The sequence below is a fragment of the Neomonachus schauinslandi genome, chromosome 6 (genome assembly GCF_002201575.2).
Source record: "Neomonachus schauinslandi chromosome 6, ASM220157v2, whole genome shotgun sequence".
In the NCBI taxonomy this organism is placed as follows: domain Eukaryota; kingdom Metazoa; phylum Chordata; class Mammalia; order Carnivora; family Phocidae; genus Neomonachus; species Neomonachus schauinslandi.
Window position 1 is genome coordinate 53128006 of NC_058408.1, and position 22118 is coordinate 53150123.

Consider the following 22118-nt stretch of genomic DNA (forward strand, 5'->3'; position numbering starts at 1 on the left):
TAAAGGTCTTAGAAATGTGTCATGTAAGTGTTAGCTGTTATAACTGATGTGCTGTGTTACTGGGAGCGGAGGGTCCCCAACAATCAAAAACACTTTTTTTCCCAACAATTGAAAATACTTTTTTTCAGGGACACAGTGTGTCCCCTTGGGATTATAATTCTTGTGTGTAATTCTTCTCTCCCAGAGAACATTGGTCATAAGAGATCTGCAAGTGTTTAAAATTGATTGGATGGATGTGGTCTTATCTCATCAGTCAGATTAGAGTGACCAATAGAATGTTATACTCAGAGAAGTGTGCAAACAAGAGGTGGATGTGTTTGGAGGCAATTCTCCATGGTGTTTTTACACATCTTGTGTCAGCTTCTGTTCCAGATGTCTTTTCTAGGATTGTATAGCACACAACCTCATTTCAAAACTAGAAATGGTGTCTTTCTTGGGGTCAGAGGGCAGATTTGCTTCCAGCCCAGGATAACAAAGATGATTTCTCTCTGTGGAGCAAAGTTCGAACAGAACTGCTTGCAGCCCCTTAAAAGACTAGGAGTTTACTAAACTTGGGGTTCCTCAGCTGGGACATGGACCTGTATATGTAGCACCCACACAAGCCCTTTCCCTCCCCACATGTGACTTGGGGACAATGGGAGCAGATGTGAACATGAAGCTCATGCTGTCTGCTGTGCCATGAGTACAAACTGTCTAAACCACTTGGGTTATTGTTTCCATCCCCACAGATTTTGAAAGTGCAGCAAGTCAGTTCAGCCTGTGCTCAAACCCTTGACAAGAATTGGACAAATGACTTAAGAACAAAATGGTCAAAGTGTGTGAATAGGCAACTCACAGAAAGGGAAATCTAAACAAGTAAAAACATATGGCAAGGTGCTAAATCTTACTCAGAAATACAAAATAAAGATACTCTTTATTGAAAATGTATCAAAAATGAGATACCCTTTTGTTTTACTTATCAAATTGACTCAATTAAATAATATGTATAGTTAACTTTTGATGCTGGTAAAATGAGGAAAATAGGTACCTGTACATTGCTGTTGGAAAGGTAAATTCTTACCGTATTAATTTTCTATTGTTGTATAACATTACCACACATTTGGTGGCTCAAAACAACACAAGTGTGTTAGCTCACAGTGTCAACAGGTCAGAAATCCAGGGATGGTGTGCCTGGATTCTCTGCTTAGAATCATGCAGGGTTGATAGTAGGAAGGGAAAAATGAAGGGGGGGAAATCGGAGGGGGAGATGAACAATGAGAGACTATGGACTCTGAGAAACAAACTGAAGGTTTTAGAGGGGAGGGGTTGGGGGATGGGTTAGCCCAGTGATGGGTATTAAGGAGGGCATGTATTGAATGGAGCACTGGGTATTATACACAAACAATGAATCATGGAACACTACATCAAAAACTAATGATGTACTGTATGGTGACTAACATAACATAATAAAATAAAATAAAAAGAATCATACAGGGTTGAAATAAAAATGTTTGCTAGGGCCACAGTTCTTATTTGGGGCTCCATCAAGCTCACTAGTTGTTGGCAGAATTTGTTTGCTTGCAGTTGTAGGACTGAGGCCCCTCCCATTTCCTTGCTAGCTGTCAACCACAAGGCTGACATAATCAGGGAATCTACAATATTCATAATACTGGGGATTATTGCAGGGTGTGTACATGGTGAGTAGGAGGAGGTCATCCTAGAATTCTGCCTACTGTATTTACTGTAATTTGGGAAAGTAGTCTGGTAATATCTTCTGCAATTAAACATTCATATACATTTTAATTCTGCATGCCTACTTTTAGAACTCCATTTTATAGAAATAAGTACATCAACCTATAAGGATAAAAGTCCAAAGATATTTATTGCATTATTTGTAATGACCCCAAGTTGGAAACTCATTCTTCACCAAAGGAGATAGGTTGAATAAATTATGGTTTATCTATAACATTCTTAAGATGTATAACTTAGATCTTCATCTATTGATAGAAGATTAATAAAGATCTATATTTTTTCCGATTGGTTAACTATTATCCCAATAACATTTATCAAATAATTATCCAGAATGACTAGAAATGACACTTTTATGATATATTAAATTTATTTATTTATTCAAGAGAGACAGAGATAGTGAGCATGAGCAGGGGGAGGGGCAAAGGGAGAGGGAGAAGCAGACTCCCTGCTGAGCAGGGAGCCTGACCTGGGGCTCCATCCAGGCACTCCGGGATCATGACCTGAGCCCAAGGCAGATGCTTAATCGACTGAGCCACCCGGGTGCCCCAGATATATTAAATTCTTATATGTATTTCTGAAAATTCCATTCTGCTCCATTGGTAACTCTGACAGATACAAAATCCTACTAATTAGGTCAGTGTCTCACAATGTGGATGAGCTTTATTATTACATGTACAAACTAGCAGATATTTTGTTTCCATAATTGGATGGACCTACTGGTATGTGGAGCAGGAATCAGCATTTGCCATATGTGCTGTACCTATTTGAGGGAAAAGTTCTCAATGACTTTTTCTTTTATTCATCACTGAAATCCCTTATTACAGAGAAGATGTTTTCGTTAGTTATGGATGATCTCATAAACCATAATGTACCTGGGTAAAGGTGCATCAGAATATGTAATTCCAGGATACCTACTCTGTTTGTAACAAGAATAAGTATTGCACTGCTAATAAAGGAAATTAAGTCCATGTTCTAGTCCACACCTTGTATTTTTTTGCAGAGAATAGTTGATCAATTTTATGCCTCTTGATCTTAATTTATGTTAAAGGGAATGTTGAAAATTGTGTATGCAATTGATAACAATCATTGACTGTGTACCTTTTCAATGCTGTGTAAAGAAATGGAGAGCATGTGAGTATAAAACTGTCCTATATCAGGAATACTAGATATCTATATCTAACACTAGATATTTAAAATAGCAGCTGAATTAAAAACATTTCTTAATGTCATGGTGGTCATAAGTAATATCAGTTTCTCTGATTCCATATGGTTTGAACTCCCACTAAATAGTTCCTGGATCTCCCAAATTTAAGAAATACTCACATGGTAGACAATAAATGGCAGTTCTTGTTACATTATTTTTTGAGTGCTCCCCAAATGTTTTGCACTGTATTAGATACTAAGAATGCAAAAATAAATGTGACACTCACAGAGATTCAAGTCTAGAAAAGGGAGTAGGCACATAAACAGATTACATAAATGCCAAGGCATTGCTGTGCTGGAAGAATTCACAAAGAACACAAAGAAAGGCATCCTGTTCCATTTAGATGGGGCTGAGAAAGCTTTCCTCTAGGAATGATATTTGAACAGAATCTTAAAAGAAGAGTGATAATAGAAACTTATTGGTTGAGGGCTGATTCATGTACTCCATATACTTTAGAAGACAGACAAGCAGGTGCCCATTCTGTTTTGAGATACTCAACCAAGTCTCCCACCAGGTGGGAGGCCATAACGTTTTTCTACAAATTTGGGCTGTATTTTCCAGGTGAAATATGTATACCCTATTCATAGTAATTGGCCCTGTTTTCTTAAATGGTATTTTTGCAAAAGCTATTCCTGCTCTCTTCAATACTCTTTACTACATTATTCATTGAACTAATTCATACCTATCTTTCAAATTCTCAACCTGTGTCACTTCCATTTAAGAAGAATTTCCCACTATCCTAGGTTGAATTGGACATTATCTTTTCAAGGTCCTCCTATTCCTGCATACTCTTTTTTTTTTAATTAATTATTTTTTTTTGTGTGTATATTCCAGTATAGTTTTAGCTTTTGGAAATGAGAGTTTATGTCTTATTAGGATGGCTTTATTATTATTTTATTTTATTAATCCAACAAACAATCATTAGGACCTACTGTATACCAAGCACTACTGGCCACTAAGAATAAAAAAACATAGTAAGTGAAGTCACTGACATGAAAAACCCACAGTTTAGCAGGAGAAACAAATATAATATATTCTAGCAAGAGATATAAAGATTATGACAAAGTTTTGTAATAGCACAAGGTAAAAGCTGATCAGTATTTTGGGGTTCTTAGGAAGTTTTAAGTAGGAGGTAACACTTGAACTGTTTTCTGTAGGATAATTAAGAGTTGCTGGAGGGCAAAGCAGGCAAAGATGGTTCAGTTGAAACAAACATGTTCAAAAGCATGAATAGCTATCTGGGCATTTGGAGAACTAAAGTTAGTTCAGTATATCAATGGAGAATGTGAGAGAAGAGGAACACCCATGAGGGATAAAGCTAGAAGAATTGGCAGGAGAAGGGGGTCCTGTATACCAGATTAAGCAGTTTATATATTATCCCAAGGCAGTGAGGAATTAAGGTTTAGAGGAGGGGAGTTTTATGATTAAATTTGTCATTTAGAAGGATGACTTTTGCAATAAGATGGAATAGAGGAGGAGGTATTAGAGACAGAAAGGCCAATCGGGAGACTATTACCACAAAGTAAATTAAAATAATGGATGGTAATGAAAAAAAAAAAAGCAAGAAAATTTAGTGGAAAAAAACCCTCATTCCCAATTGAAAAATATTAAATACCTAGAAAACTATAAAAACAAACAATATTAAGGAGAAATGACTATGTGACAAAACTTACCATATTTCTAATTAGAGTATCTCAATAGTAAAGATGTTAAATTTCCTCTAAATTACTTTATAAAATTGGTGATATCACAAAGCAAATCACAGCAGAATTTTTTGAGCTTGACGATATGAATCTACATTTGGAGGAATAAATAGTCAAAAATAGTCACTAAAGGTTTGAAAATAAGAAACATAGACCTGAACTACCATATATTAAAAATTAACATGAAAGTAAAATATAGGTACTGGAATACAGAACTAAACAGAAAACTTAAAAACAGACCCAAACATATATAAGAACATAGCATGCAATAAAAGTGGCAATTCAAACCAATGGAGATTGTTGAGACAACTAATTAATCTTTGGAGGGAAAATGGATTTTTATCTTTACTTCATTCCATTCATAAATAATTAGAAGATCCTAGAAGAACTAAAGATATAATTCTTCAATCCAAAAATATAAAACCATGGAAATACTAGAAGAAAATAATACAAAATATTTACATAATCTTGGAATGGTGAAGATATTCCTAAGCATAACACTAAATTCAGAACTCATAAAGGAAAATATTCAGTCATAGTATTCCACATAGCATTACTTCTGATCAAGGAACTTATTTCACATCAAATGAAGTGTGGTAATGGGCTCATGCTCATGGAATTCACTAGTTTTATCATGTTTCCCACCATCCTGAAGCAACTAGCTCAAAGGAATAGTAGAACGGCTTTGCAAAGAACCACTTACAGTGTTAGCCAGATGACAGTGCCTTGCCAGATTGGGGCAAGGTTCTCCAGAAGACTATATATGTTATGAATCAGTGTCCAATATGGTGCTGTTTCTCCCATAGCTAGGTTTCATGGTCTAGGAATCAAGTGGCAGAAATGGGAGTAACACTACTCACTATCACCTCACAATAGATGTTATCAATGTTTTGTGGGTGCAGGAGAAATATGACTAGATTCAGCCCATCCCTGCACTGCTACAGTCACCCCAGGTCCACTTATGCCATGGACCTAGATGGTCGCTTTAAGTGAGTGCACCAGAAAACCTACCCATTGATTCTGATTACCTTCCAATCCTGGAAGGATAGGGTATTGACATATCCTATTTTATTTTATTGTATTTATTAATTATTTTTAAAATTTTATTTATTTATTTATTTATTTATTTATTAGGGGACTATTTTTTTATTGTTTTGTTATTTCTTTCTTTTGTTTGCTTTTTAAATTTTATTTTGTTATATTATGTTAGTCACCATACAGTACATCATTAGTTTTTGATGTAGTGTTCCATGATTCATTGTTTGCATATAACACCCAGTGCTCTATGCAATATGTGCCCTCCTTAATACCCATCACTGGGCTAACCCATCCCCCTATCCCCTTCCCCTCTAAAACCCTCAGTTTGTTCCTCCCCTCCGATTTCCCCCTCTTCATTTTTCCCTTCCTTCTCCTAATGTCCTCCATGCTATTCCTTATGTTCCATAAATAAGTGAAACCATATGATAATTGGCTTTCTCTGCTTGACTTATTTCACTTAGCATAATCTCCTCCAGTCCCATCCATGTTGATGTGAAAGTTTGGTATTGGAATATAAGTAATATTCCATTGTATTTATGGACCGCATCTTGTTTATCCATTTGTCTGTTGAAGGGCATCTCGGCTCTTTCCACAGTTTGGTTATTGTGGACATTGCTGCTATGAACATTGGAGTGCATATGGCCCTTCTTTTCACTACATCTGTGTCTTTGGGGTAAATATCCAGTAGTGTAATTGCTGGGTCATAGGGTAGCTCTATTTTTAATTTTTTGAGGAACTTCCACACTGTTTTCCAAAGTGGCTATACCAACTTGCATTCCCACCAACAGTGTAAGAGAGTTCCCCTTTCTCCACATCCTCGCCAATATTTGTTATTTCTTGCCTTGTCAATTTTTGCCATTCTAACTGGTGTAAGGTGGTGTCTCAATGTGGTTTTGATTTGAATTTCCTTGATGGCTGAGGATGAACATTTTTTCATGTGTCTGTTAGCCATTTGTAGGTCTTCTTTTGAGAAGTGTCTGTTCATGTCTTCTGCCCATTTATTGACTTGATTATTTGTTTTTTGGGTGCTGAGTTTGAGAAGTTTTTTATAGATGTTGGGTATCAGCCCTTTGTCTGTAGTGTCATTTGCAAAAATCTTCTCCCATTCCGTGGGTTGCCTCTTTGTTTTGTTGACTGTTTCCTTTGCTGTGCAGAAGGTTTTTATCTTGATTAAGTTCCAAAAGTTCATTTTCTTTTTTGATTCCCTTGTTTTTGGGGACGTGTCTTGAAAGAAGTTGCTGTGGCTGATGTCAAAGAGGTTACTGCCTATGTTCTCCTCTAGGATTTTGATGGGTTCCTGTCTCACATTGAGGTCTTTCATCCATTTTGAGTTTTTTTTTTTTAAGATTTTATTTATTTATTTGACAGTCAGATACACAGCGAGAAAGGGAACACAAGCAGGGGGAGTGGGAGAGGGAGAAGCAGGCTTCCTGCTGAGCAGGGAGCCTGATGCAGGGCTTGATCCCAGCATCCTGGGATCATGACCTGAGCTGAAGGCATAACAACTGAGCAACCCAGGCGCCCCTCCATTTTGAGTTTATCTTTGTGTATGGTGTAAGAGAACGGTCGAGTTTTATTCTTTTGTATATAGCTGTCCAATTTTCCCAGCACCATTTATTGAAGAGACTGTTTTTTTTTTCCATTGCATATTTTTTCCTGCTTTGTCGAGGATTACTTGACAATAGAGTTGAGGGTCCATATCTGGGCTCTCTATTCTGTTCCATAGGTCTATGTGTCTGTTTTTGTGCCAGTACCATGCTGTCTTGGTGATCACGGCTTTGTAATATAGCTTGAAATCTGGCAACGTGATGCCCCCAGCTTTGTTTTTCTTTTTCAACATTTCCTTGGTGATTCGGGGTCTTTCTGATGCCATACAAATTTTAGGATTGTTTGTTCTAGCACTTTGAAAAATGCCATTTATTTTTAAAAAGATTTGTTTATTTATTAGAGAGAGAGAGTGAGTGAGTGAGGGGAGGGGCAGAGGGAGAAGGAGAGAATCCTCCAGCAGACTCCATGCTGATCTTGGACTGATAACACATGGCTCAATCCCAGGACTCTGAGATCATGACCTGAGCTGAAATCAGGAGATGGCTGCTTAACTGACGGAGCCACCCAGGTGCCCTGACATATCCTACTTTAATGTACACTCCAAATTACCACAGTATTTTCCATAGGAACTTGCCCCATATGAGTACCCCTTAACAGCCAACTTTACCATTGCCCTTCTGCCTGACCATATAGCCATGCCATTGGTCACTGCCCAAGAGGCAGTAAAATCCCAAACAAAGGGACAAACAGTGTGCCATTCAGCCCAGTACACTGATTTGTTTTTACCTTCTTTGATCAGAGTGGTGGGCTTTCAAACAAAATGCTGGTCATTTGCTCTGGAATTGCCATCCATAAACTGAACAGTTATTTCCTGGTCAATTGATAGCTATTTATAGGGTACTATCCAAGTGGTGATAGGGTCTGACAGCTTTTAAACTGTTTTCAAAGATAACCCTAGGGGAAAGATGCTCCCTGCTCATAGGCACCTCCTTGCAATCCCCCAGCAGCATGTTGCTGTATAAATGATTTCCGTTTTATTATGGAATTCTTCTGGGCACTGCTTTCTCCATTGGAACTGTTCTGTCTGCCAAAGAGAGAGGCAGAAATTGCAGATGGCTATGAGGCGGATTCCCTGGGGGACGGCCCTGCACATAGTTGGCAAGTTGGACTGAGGCTAGTAGCCCAGAAGGCTACAAATGGGTCCAGACAGACACTCTGGACTAGGCTTTGCCTACTTGATGGTACAAGTAAATGCTAAAAATATTATAATAGGACCAGAACAGAAAATGTTGCAACAATTTAGATCACTGAGTCACAGTTCTTTAGACTAAGGAACACATTTCACAGTCCATATTGTCCAACCATGGGCAGAGAGATATCTTCTTCAGATTAGCAGTTTAAAAGAGAATTGGGATGGGTATCTGGAACACTGGTTGTCTAAAACCAGTGGGAGGAGATACAGACATGAAAGGCTGGCTTACATACCTTCATGAGTGTGTGCTCACATTCCATATGAAGGAGGCCAAGGGAGGGTTCCCACTACATAAATTCCTCTGCTTTCCCAGTGTATCTGGGGAAAAGGAGGTGGCGGAGGATTACGGTATGACAATGACTATATTTTTTCTTTCTTCCCCACATCATCCCAACTTTTCTTTTCCTTACTAATGCAGTGGTCCTTGGATGAGGGATACCACTGCAAGTATTGGAAACAGGGATGGTTTGTAAGCAGGAAACTATAACTGTATCTTTAAACCTTTGGGTCAGAATTCCCAAGGGCTTGGGGTGGACTCTGCCTTAACCACATCTGGCAAAACTGACATTGACAGTTAATGCAGCTGTACTTCCTAGTGGTAGAAACAGCCCATTCATTCCCTACTTATATAATCCTACCTTATATGGATAGGAGTAGACTGAGAGGGAGGCACTTGCTAAATGAGTGTATCTGGCAATCTAGACCAGCTCAGTAGCTGAAACTAACATCCTTTACAAATGTCAAACATTTTGGGTATAAATGGAGAGGAGAGATAATAGCTAAGGGAAAATGAATGAATGGATTACACAATAAGGGAATTCCAATGTATTACATTAACACTTGGAAAGAGGCTCAGAGCAAGGGATTATATTGTCCTTTAGCTCAATTATACCAGATGCTTAAAAGGGTGATGCCACATATTTCTGAAACTACTTCTATTTTTTGAAAATGAGATGATCACATGGAAGCCAGCAAACCTGAATCTTGCCCAGAGAGACATCTTGGTTATATTATAGGATGATAAATGGAATAATTGCTAATTGTCACCAGCTAGACCTCAAGACCTGACCTTGAGTGCCCACCTGCTTGTACTCATTGAGCTCTGCCCCACAGTTTTCCTTAAGCTCTTCTTTTCAGTTTATCTCTTAACTCAGGCAAATGGAAACTGAACCCCCCCCACCCACGTGATAACAACAGCCTTGACCAGACCTCTCACTGGCCCAGACCATCCAGACCAGTTTGAGCTAAACCCCTGACTCATGCCTGTGCAGATGGAACAACTACCTTTACCTCATTGTAATACTAAAATGAGCACAAGCCTCATTTACATAACATACATACAATGTGTATAGGCATGTTTCCTTAAGGCACATGCACTGCCTTATACCAGCCTCTACATACAATGACAAAGCTTCCCTAAATATTCATCCTAACCCTAAATAAAAGGAACCCATCCACCCTTTGCTATGGAAGTCCTGGCTTTGGAAATTATTCCCTGTGATCTCCTTATTTGCTGCAAATAAAGTTTACTTTGTGTGACAACTCCATCTGTGACTCACCAAGGAGAGAATTCACTTTCGTTCTGTTATATAGTTCTGTTATATTACTACTTAGTGGGACTCCAATAATATGCCAGTATCTTTTTATCCTTATTTTTCAGGTTATATGTATCACACTTACAGTATAACACTGCATTATTGGTAAGATAATACTGATACTGGTCAAAAGTACTGTGACGTTGAGTCAAAAGCCTCCTATACCTACCACACACTGGCTACTCCAATTGTTAAGCATATAAAAGAACCATAGCCAAAGGCCAGGGGGGTGGCCTGTATAATAAAGAATTGGGCTGACCTTTGTCTCTGGTTCCTGGGACATAGCCTCAAAACACTTGGAATTTCCTGAGTGATAGGAAAGTGTCTTTGCTATTTATGGTTAGCCCTGATAGTTTAACAGGCTGACTCAGGGTGGGCCCCTGATAGTTTGTGTTAATGAGATGACTCAGGATGGGAGGCAGCTATGCCTGAAAGACCAACCATGTGATTAGAGGGTTGGGGCTTTGAGCCACAGCGATAGTTAGATCTCTAGAGAGGGAGGGTGGGGCTAGATTCTGACAATGATACTTATGTAATGAAATCCCCGTAAAATTTTGGACACCAGAGCTTGAGTGTGCTTCCCTAGTTGGCACTGTTCTGTTATTGAGTATTCTATTGATGTGTGAGGAGGGTAATGCATCTTGACTCCACAGGAAGAGCACAATGGAAGATTTGAGTTTGGAACCCTCCCAGACCCTACCTTATGATTTGTACCTTTTGCTAAAATAACACTTTAATTAAAAATATAGTGGTTTTCTAGGTTCTTTGAATTGTTCTAGTGATTTATAGAACCTGAGTGGATAATGGGAATCCTCAAATTTATAGACAGTTGGTCAGAAGTGAGGGTGACCTGGGGACCTCTGCACTTACAGCTGCTGTCTGAAATGAGGGCAGTCTTGTGAGTGACCATGCCCTTCACCTGTGAAGTTTGGTCCAACTCTAGGTAGTTGATGTCAGACATCATTGCAATGCCCCTTCCCCTGCCCCCAAATTAATTCTGGTTGAGAATATTAATAAAGTATTATCTAAAGATATTCCTCTCAGTGTAGATGCTGTATGCCTAAAACCACAATTTTGCTGAAAATGGAAGTCAATCGTGAGGGACTAGATTAACATCAGAATCTCTACCATGCAGTATTTGGAGTTTTGTGAATTTACTTATGCTGAAGTTAAAATGGGGTCATTAGTGCAGAGCTACAATTAGACTGGATTAATACCTTTGGGAGATAGAGAAGAGGTTCTTTCTGAGGTGTCTGAAGGGTTAGACAGTGCCTTCTCCAGGGGAAAGGAAGATCTGGGCTCATCTAATCACATCAGTCACATGGGCAATGAGTTCAAAAGTGGAGAAGTGATCTAACGAACAGCCTCCAAGCAGATGATTTTAATCTTTTTGCCTCATCCACCAAAAAGCTTCAATGTTACCTGATATTATATTTGAAATCTGTATTTGAAATGTATCAGAATTCTTCTTTGAAGGGCTACGAACTCAAGAGTAAGGGATGTGTTTAAACACTTGAGTGCTCTTTATAGGTTAAGTATGTGGCTAAAAATGGAGTGGGAGGAATGGCTTGGCTACTCACTTCAAAGGGTCTTCCCCGATAGAAAAGTACTTGTTTTTTGTTGTTTTGTAAGTCATGCTTCCAAGGTAGAATGACAGGGTAATGCAGTAGGAGATGGAAGCTTCATCCTATCTTCATTGTATCCAAGTTTACTCTTGTTTTCAAGGTCGGGATTTAAAACAGGTTATGAAAGTTTCTCAATTTGACCGTTTCTCTTCTACGGTTGCAATGGACAGAACTGTGTTCCCCTGAAATTCGTATGTTGAAGCTCTAACTCCCAATGTGGTGGTATTTCAAGATGGGCCTTTGGGAGACAATTAAGTTTAGATGAAATCATGAGTGTGGGGCCCTTATGATGGGATTAGTGCCCTTGTATGAAGAGGAAGAGACATGTAGTGTTCTCTCTCTGCCATGTGAGGACACAGGGAGAAGCCTGCCGTTTGCAAGCCAGGAAGAAGGCTCTTACTATGAACAACATTGGCCAACATCTTGATCATGAACTCCCCAGGCTCTGGATCTGTGAGAATAAATTTCTGTTGTTTAAGCCATTCAGTCTATGGTATTTTGTCATAGCAACCCAAACAAACTAAGACAATGGTTTATAGCAATTTTGCTCAGCATCTGGTAAATCTTTTATTAAATATTATGATAGTATTTTTCTGTCTGTGTGCTTCTTTCAATCTTCATAGATATGCTGATAGACAATCAAGGCAAAGTCAGGCACTGTTATTTTTCTGTTATTTAAACTGAGAAGTTCAGCCTTGATATTTTGACTTAACTTCCCTTATCTTTTTCAAGCCTGAGTTGCAACAACTATCTGATCTTTCCAATTTCTTCTTTTTAAAAAAATAATACCCAAATAAGAATAGTGATGTTATTAAAATGATATTTTGTTAAGACACTATTTGAACCCTCCCTACACCAACCCTCCCCCTTCATTGTGAGGATGAGCATGGGGGAGCAGATAAAAGCTGACAGATGAGGAAGGTGAAGCAAGAAAAGGCAAAGAAATATTAGGCTAGGTGCTAAACCTAGTGCAGAACTCCAAGAGGTTTCAATGGACCCCATGAAGGATTCCTTTTTGCCTATTTAGCCAACAGTAGAAATTATTTCTCTCTCCCCCAGAAAAACCCAAGTGCAGACCAACTCTCTTTCCCCATCACTTTCCAAAGAAGAGAATCCACAGCCACATTATAACTTGGCAATATGGTGCCATCTTATATCAAGTAACCAGTAAAATCCTAAACTTAAACCCAAGCAATTCTCCCTGGGGTGGCGAAAGAAGGGAGGTGGGGAGAAGGAGCCTTGAGCTCCCCCTAGAGGTTAGCAATAACATTCCCATGAAGTAGGATTTATATTGTAAACTGACGTTTGTTTTCTATATAACTAAATTTTCCCTCATCAATCATACGGCCAAAGTCTGTTCGAGAATTTGAGGAGCATTAAAGTAATCAACAAACTGATAAGAAAGCATATATATATATAGCACATGGGCTAAGAAAAGCACGAAGACACTCTTATTTTATGTCCCTTTTTAAAATCCTTGTTACAAACATTCTGGTGTGGACTTGAGTATTGAGGTTCAACCCATCATAATTAACAACATCAGTCAGACACGACTGCATGAGTTGCTTGAAAAGGAGAAATGCTAGTCTTACCTCCTTTCCCAACCTCTCTTCAAACCAAATAGTCAGAATTTCTGGAGGTGGGACCTAGCATTAGTACTTAAAAATATTTCTCAAGTGATTCTAATGTGCAGCCAAGTTTGAGAACCAGTGTACTAGGACAAAGATGTGCTCATCAAACCTGGTTTTTTCTTTCTGAGCCCCATGTTTTTTCTTCTTTAATATTTTATGTTTCCATTTTCCATGGTTCCATTTTGTTGCTAGCAATTCCTCTTTTGATCTCCTTTATATTTTAATTTTATCTATCTTATTTTCTTCTTGAACACTTCCTTTCAACCTCTGTTCAAAAGATGCTTCTAAATTGCATTTAATAAACCCAAGATATTCTAGGTTTGCCCCATCATTCTTGATCTGGTAATTCCTATTCCTCTATGATCCTGGATCTTGTTTATGAGAAATAAGGTAGAAATCCATATCCAGGAACATGGTCTCATGTAAAGAATTTGAATATTAATGATTTTCCTGCACTCATCATACTTTTAGAGTTGCCTTTGCATTACATTTTTTTAACATTGCTCCACCTAGAACTTAATTCTTTTTTTAAATATATTTTTTAAAGATTTTATTTATTTATCTGAGAGAGAGAGAGTGAGAGAGAGAAGAAGCAGGGGGAGGGGCAGAGGGAGAGAGAGAAGCAGACTCTTCACTGAGCAGGGAGCCCAATGTGGGGCTTGATCCTGGGACTCCGGGATCATGACCTGAGCCAAAGGCAGATGCCCAACTGACTGAGCCACCCAGGTGCCCTAGAATTTGATTCATTAATAGAACATCGAAGAGGTTAAGGTCTTATGAAGAAAGTCATCCAAACATAACCCTAAACTCAGTACTAGACCTAAAACCTCCAAGTCCTCAGTTTTGTAACTGTCATTCTGGGATGCCTTTCAAAATAGCTGGGAAGATAGGACTGATGACTACATACTGATTTGTTGGCTACTGCATCCACCTTCTCCTACAACTAATGTTTAGCCATGACTAAAAAGACAAAGTAATTTGGAAGCTTTCAAGGAAACTCATCTTACTTTAGTTTATGTGCTTGATTCAGCTGAAGCAGGAAAACTCCATAATGCCAAAGGAGCTTGTCTAGTTGTCTTCCTAGGACAGGTCTAGGGCAAAACCAAAGCTGATTTTTTTTGGCTTCATCCCTTTTACCTATAGGTCAGCTCTCACCAGACAAGAATCAGATGGGAAACAACTGCAAGGTCCTGATGTTTTTGCTTCAATTTATGTTTGTGCTAGTAAGGCCAAATTTCAGCGCCCATGTCCTCCTCTTTACTCCTCCTCTCCAAGGCTCAACTTTAATTTTCTGAATACTCATACTCCTAAGTATCCTATGAGAACCCTTTGCCAGCAGGGTGAAGGGCAGTCACTGGTCTACTATGGATCCCTATTCTTCTGGCTTCTGCTGACCCTCTTTGGCATATGCCCTTCTTATTCCATTCTTTCTAAGTGAATTTATTTGCTCATGTTTCAGGATCCTTGCTCTTGACCTCTCTCGGACAAGTGGAGATCTTTGAGCTAAGCTTTTGTGTTTGGAATTGATGTGACTGGTATATAGGTGCAGGACTTCAATTAAAAAAAAAAAAGGTCTGCTAGCTGAGTACTGAGGAAGATCTGGCTGTGAGAGGAGATAAGAAATATCAGGTCCAAATGAGGAGGGAAACATCAAGACATTAAATTGAAGGGCTGGTAAAACAACAGCAACAGCAACAACAACAAACAAACAAAAACAAAAACAAAAAACCTGGCAAGACAGAATGAGTGGGTACAAGAGAAAAAACTTGGACATATTTCCAAATGCAAGGAAGTGCAGGGGATGGGAGTCTTAAAGTTGCCCATGGTTAAGGCATGGAAGAAAGGCTTGAATGATTCCTAGGAATTTCTGAAACTTATCCTACTGGAAGTGAGCTGGTAATCATTTCATCTGCAACTTCTAAAATACATTTTAGGTAGAACTGCTATCAAAAATTTCAGTGAAGGTTTGCTACGACCAAAGTGTTCTATGAAGTGCTTGCTGCAGTTCCTTGTTAAACTGGGGATATTTCTCTTGGTCTTGCTCTGATCGGGGTTCCTTCTGGGCCTGAATTGTTGCTTTCTGTCAGTGTTCATTGCTGGTCTGCTCACAGTGATGAAGCACACAACCTACCCTGGTGGGAAGAGATGCTTCCTGATTGAAGACCAGGTCATCTTGCAATACACAGAAATATAGAAGTTGAGATACTTCCTGTGCAAGACAAATAATCGTTCTTTCAACCTAGACTCAGGGCACAGGTACAGTGTGTATTTAATCATTTAGTGCTAAGTATTATATAGATAATTATCCCAAAGGAGGAGAAAAACGGAAAGTTCCATGCTGGAAGGGCTCCTTAAGTAATTGCCTATATTTAATTTCAATGAATGATTTTGTATTTTAATGATTTCAACAATCTGAGCTTCAAATCAATTAGGTATTGAGTCTCTTCTACATGACAAGCAGTTTTGTGGAAAATGGGGATTCAATAATGAACAATATCTGTGTCTACCCTCAAGAAATTCATAGGTGAACTCAATTCATTCCCACTTTGTTCTAGAACAAACTTCCTGTTCAGATCTCTTTGTTGGGCAATTAGCCATAAATGGAAATTCAGATGTCACTATGGAATCTGCAGCTAACTTACATGATGGGAAGTGTGCCAGGTGAATGTAGAATTCTGGGAGCAAATCTGATTAGATTTGGATGAAGAGTGTATGAAGATATTTCAAGAGATCCATAATTAAGCTGTTAGAATCTTAGGCCAGCATTCCTCCAACATGCTTATTAACAACTGGATTTATCATCCTTTAAGATAGGATTTCAGGGAGCTTTTTATTTCTTCTATCTTCCTTCCTCCATCCCTGCCTCTATCCTTTCATGTTTTTCTTTCCTATCATCAGAGCTAAGGACTGGATTTATCACAAAAGTGGCCAAATCTGTACTTTGGCAGATGTGCCTCTATAAACATTAAAACTTTGACCTTGTTAACCAAATGAAACCTGCTTAAAGTTTAAGATTCACACAATAATAGGGCATTTATCTTATTCTCTGGTTGTAATTCTCCACCTTCTAGAAAGGACTTCAATAAAGGAAAAGTTCCTATGCTTTTTTTTTTTCATGGTCTGTAACATTCCTAGATTTTATTGTTATCTTTTTTAAAATTTTATTATGTTATGTTAATCACCATACGTTACATCATTAGTTTTTGATGTAATGTTCTATGATTCATCGTTTGCTTATAACACCCAGTGCTCCATTCAGTAGGTGCCCTCTTTAATACCCATCACCAGGCTAACCCATCCCCCCAACCCCCTCCCCTCTAGAACCCTCAGTTTGTTTCTCAGAGTCCATAGTCTCTCATGGTTCGTCTCCCCATCCGATTTCCCCCCCTTCTTTTTTTCCTTCCTACTGTCTTCTTTTTTTTTAACATATAATATATGATTTGTTTCAGAGGTACAGATCTGTGATTCAACAGTCTTACACAATTCACAGCGCTCACCATAGCACATACCCTCCCCAATGTCCATCACCCAGCCACCCCATGCCCCCCACCACTCCAGCAACCCTCAGTTTGTTTCCTACAATTAAGAATTCCTCATATCAGTGAGATCATATGATACATGTCTTTCTCTGTTTGACTTATTTCACTCAACATAATACCTTCCAGTTCCATCCACGTAGTTGCAAATGGCAAGATTTCATTCCTTTTGATGGCTGCATAATATTCCATTGTATATATATACCACATCTTCTTTATCCATTCATCTGTCGATGGACATCTTGGCCCTTTTCAGGGAAAGCAGTTTGCCAAATGGGGTAGGCTGAAGTCCTTATAATGTAAATTGAATAAGACAGGGGCCTTATCCCTAATCATTGACTCCTCCAAAGTAGTATTACTGAAATAACAATAAAAATAATAAAAAATAACCAAAAGAGCTAACATTAATTGACAATTTCTTATGTCACAGGCACTCTGCTATGTACTTTATATGTATTTTCTCTTTTAATCATCAGAATAACTCTATGGGATAGACACTATTATTATCTTTGTTGTAATATAAGGGCAATAAAGCTTAGAGAGACTAAGTAATTAGTGCCATGTCACACAGCTGCAAGGGCTGGAACTGTGATTCAAGCCCAGGTCTTTATCATCAGCTTCCCATTTGGACCATGTTGAGGAACCACCTGGGTCAGGTTTTCCCACATGTGTAATACCCATTCATTCTACAATTAGGTATTGAGTACCTTCTACATGACAAGCAGTTTTGTGGAAAATGGGGATTCAATAATGAACAATATCTGTCTCTACTCTCAAGAAATTCATAGGTGAACTCAATTTATTCCCACTTTGTTCTAGAACAAACTTCCTGTTCAGATCTCTTTGTTGGGCAATTAGCCATGAATGGAAACTCAGATGTCTCTATGGAATCTGCAGTTAACTTACATGGTGGGAAGTGTGCCAGGTGAATGCAGAATCCTGGGAGTAAATCTGCTTGTATTTTGCTTGTATTTTGACTTATACATCTGCTTAGTATTTGCCATTTTAAACACCCAGTGGCTCTATAAATATGGACCCACTTTGTGCACTAAGTATTGGCACTGTTGGTATTATTGCTAAGGGCAGGAAGCTTTGGTATCCAGGTGCACAAGCTTTGACTTCAGGGGAGGGGTTGTATTGTGAAATGAGTGGGTAGACAGGCTACTTCCCAGCAGTCACAAGTACTCTGCCCAAGTCCTCCCACTGACTTTAAAACCCAGCTGAGTTTTGCCCTTTTCTTGTGTCCTCCCACCTTTTGGTATGCAGGAAGGATGTGGCATTGTTACAAGAGTGATATCACAAGGAACAGGACATGAAGTCCATTCAAAGGCATCAAGAGTATACCTTCTCTTGGTATGCTCTTTTGTCTCCAAATTGAATGGACAATTTTATCTTTGGATATTTCTTTCAACCTTACATTTTAATAATGTAAGGGATGTCCTCAGAGACTAACAAAACCCTTTTCGTGATATCTAGATCAACTTTCAGTACTCACAAGTCCTCTTGCTGCTTTAAAATGGCATCTCAACTTTGATATGTCCAAAACTGAACTTACCATCTTCCAGCCCCTGCAAACATGTGCTAAGCCCCTCCACTGTTTCCCATCTTAAAGAATGGCCCTATCACATACACAGTTGTCCAACCCAGAAACCTATCCTTCATTCTAGTTTCCTCCTTATCCCTCACCCCAATCTAATTAATCAAATCTTGTCAACTCTTCTTCCTAAAAGATCATCCATTCTTTTCCCAGCTCACTGCATCTACCCTTCTTGCCTTCTTTCCTTCTTATTTGCTACTCTCTCATCTTTTATTCAGTTATTGTCAAGGTATTTTTATAAAACTCCAATTATTATGTCATGTTCTTACTTAAACACCCTCCAATACCTTTCCACTGCTATTAGTATAAGCTCGAAATTTTGTAATGTGGCTAACAAGATGCTCCATGACTGGCCTCTGCCTACCTCTCCTGTCTGTGTCTGACCACTTAGACTCCAACCATGATGGATTTGTTTTTGCTTTTGAGAGGGCCACATGCTATCTCCCATTTGAGCCTTTTACATGCTGTTCTTTCTATCTGGGAGCAGTTCCTACTCACACATCTGACATCAACTTAAATATTCCTTTCTTCAGGAAACTTTTTATTCTTCTACATTAAGGAAGGTATGGACAATATATGTATCTTGAACGTCTCTAACAAAACACTTGCTCACTTTATTATAAATTTTTGTTTAATAGTCTATCTTTTCTGCTAGCCTGTGAGCTCAGAGATGGCAGGGACCACATCCAGTTGTTCATAAATGTATCACAGCTTGGCACATAGTAGGGGCAAAATAAATAGCTATTTAATTAATTAACTTAATGAAAGACTTAAGTAGGGACAAGTATTATATAGTCTTGTACTTTGCTAAGTCATCAAAAACATATATAGCACTTTTACCTTTGCTTTTCTTATTGGTTTTAAAAAACAAAAAAGTAAATAATTCCAAATGGTATCAGAGGTGCCTGAAACCTTGGCTTATCTCTAGGTAAAACTGTGAAATGAAGAAAAAAATGAATTTAGTGGTCCCTATTGTCAGGTGGCTGAGGTTCCAGTTTTGTTCCCTTCTGGCCAATGTTCTCAAGTGAAAATCTTGGTAGGCCCAGTTTCCCCTAGAATTTGCAATTTTTCCCATTAATATTTTTAAAATCTCACTAAAACTCATCTCAGCTGAATCCTTTCCCTCCCTTCTATTCCATAACACACACCCTATATTCTGTTTTATCATGGAGCCGTTGAATCATAGGTTTGGAAGGAACCTCAGACAATATCCAGTGTACCCCACCATCTTACACTTTAACTCCTGCTTTTCATTTTCATGTTAAGAGTTATCCAGAACAAGTGGCAAAAATACTCAGTGACAAGGAACTCCCTACCTTCAAAGGCTACCCATATAGATGGTATTAATTGGTCAGAAGCCCCTGTTGAAAGGGTATGCATATCTGGAAGGGAGGAGACATGTGGTTTCATTGTCAATGTAAACTTTGAAGGAGCTTATCCATCTTTTTCTGAGACCTGGTTTGGTAGAAAATAAGAGGAGATAACATTTAAGACATCAGTCTCCTTGGGGAAAGGAGGTTAGAAGGAAGCCCCATAGAAATAGGAAAAAGGGTATAGAAAAGGACAGCTGGCACTTTCAGAAAGTGGAGCTACTCCCAATTTCACCACATTCTTTTCTTAGACTTGGGAATGCTTGAAGAAAGAGAGAGGATGCTTGGAGGACAGAAGACCCAAAAACTAACACTGACAGGTGGTGGTGTGTGTGTTGGGGGATGAGGGTGGGGAAGAAGGGAATAGAGGCTTCAAAGTTGTCTTATTAATTATTATTATTTTCACATACTTTATCATAGGTGGCAATTAGATTCTGAGATGAACAAAAAGGATTTTTTGCAACTAATATTTCAATATATGTGTTCACAAATGAATTAAAATGTTTTATGTCAATGCTATTGTTAAATATATTCAGCAAATTTATGTTCAACTTTTCTTAAGAAATTCTTGTTAAGAATTTGGCATTTTGCACATAGATCAATGGAATGGTATAGAAAACCCAGAAATAAATCCACAATTATATGGTCAATTAATCTTTGACAAAGCAGGAAAGAATATCTAATGGGAGAAAGACAGTCTCTTCAGCAAATGGTATTGGGAAAACTGGATGGCGACATGCAGAAGAATGGAATTGGACCACCGTCTTATGCCATACACAAAAATAAAATGGATTAAAGACCTAAATGTGAGACAGGGAATCATAAACATCCTAGAAGAGAGCACAGACAGTAATGAGATTGGCCATAGCAATATTTTTCTGGATATGCCTCCTCAGGCAAGGGAAATAAAAGCAAAAACAAACTGTTGGGACTGCATCAAAATAAAAAGCTTCTGCACAGTGAAGGAAACAATCAACAAAACTAAAAGGCAGCCGACTGAATGGGAGAAGATATTTGCAAATGACATACTTGATAAAGGATTAGTATCCAAAGTATACAAAGAACTTGTACAACTCAACACCCAAAAAACAAATAAGCTAATTAAAAAATTGGCAGAAGACATGAACAGACATTTCTCAAGAAGAATAGATAGCCAAGAAACATGAAAAGATGCTCAACATCACTTATCATCGGGGAAATACAAATCAAAACTACAATGTGATGTCACCTCACACCTGTCAGAATGACTAAAATCAACAACACAAGAAACAACAGGCATTGGCAAAGATGTGGAGAAATAGGAACCCTCTTGCACTGTTGGTGGGAATGCAAACTGGGGCGGCGACTTTGGAGAACAGTATGGAGGTTCCTCAGAAAGTTAAAAATAGAACTACCCTTTGATCCAGTAATTGCACTACTGAGTATTTACCCCCAAAATACAGAAACACTAAGTCAAGGGGATACATGCACCTCTGTGTTTATTGCAGCATTATTTACAATAGCCAAACTATGAAAGCAGCCCAGATGTCCACTGATTGATGAATGGATAAAGAAGATGTGATACACACACACACACACACACACACACACACACACATATATATATAATGGAATATTATTCAACCATAAAAAGAATGAAATCTTGCTATTTGCAACAACATGGATGGAGCTAGAGAGTATAATACTAGGTGAAATAAGTCAGTCAGAAAAAGACATACACCATTTGATTTCACTCATATGTAGAATTTAAGAAACAAAACAAATAAGCAAAGGAGAAAAAGAGAGAAAGAGACAAACCAAGAAACAGACTCTTAATTATAGAGAACAAACTGATGGTTACCAGAGGGGAGGTGGGTGGGGTGATGGGTGAAATAGGTGATAGAGATTAAGGAGCACACCTGTGATGAGCACTGGGTGATGCATGGAATTGTTGAATCACTATATTGTACACCTGAAACTAATATAACACTGTATGTTAACTGTACTGGAATTAAAATTAAAATATGAATTTGTTATTTTGTTTGTAATAAAGTGAACATTATGAATGATGAGGAGAGCAAGTAAATCCAGAATAATCTTTCCAAAAGCAAAGATTGTCTCTATGAGAAATGAAACATTATCTAAAATAATAAATAATACAACTATTAACATCAACACTATGGATGAGAAGCTTTATCATCACCTAGTCCAGTGACTTCAAAACCTTTTAAAAGAAAGCTGATCTCTGTTTCTGTTTTTGCTTTTTAAGTGAAACATCATGCCAAAACTAAATAGAAAGTTAAAAGCAA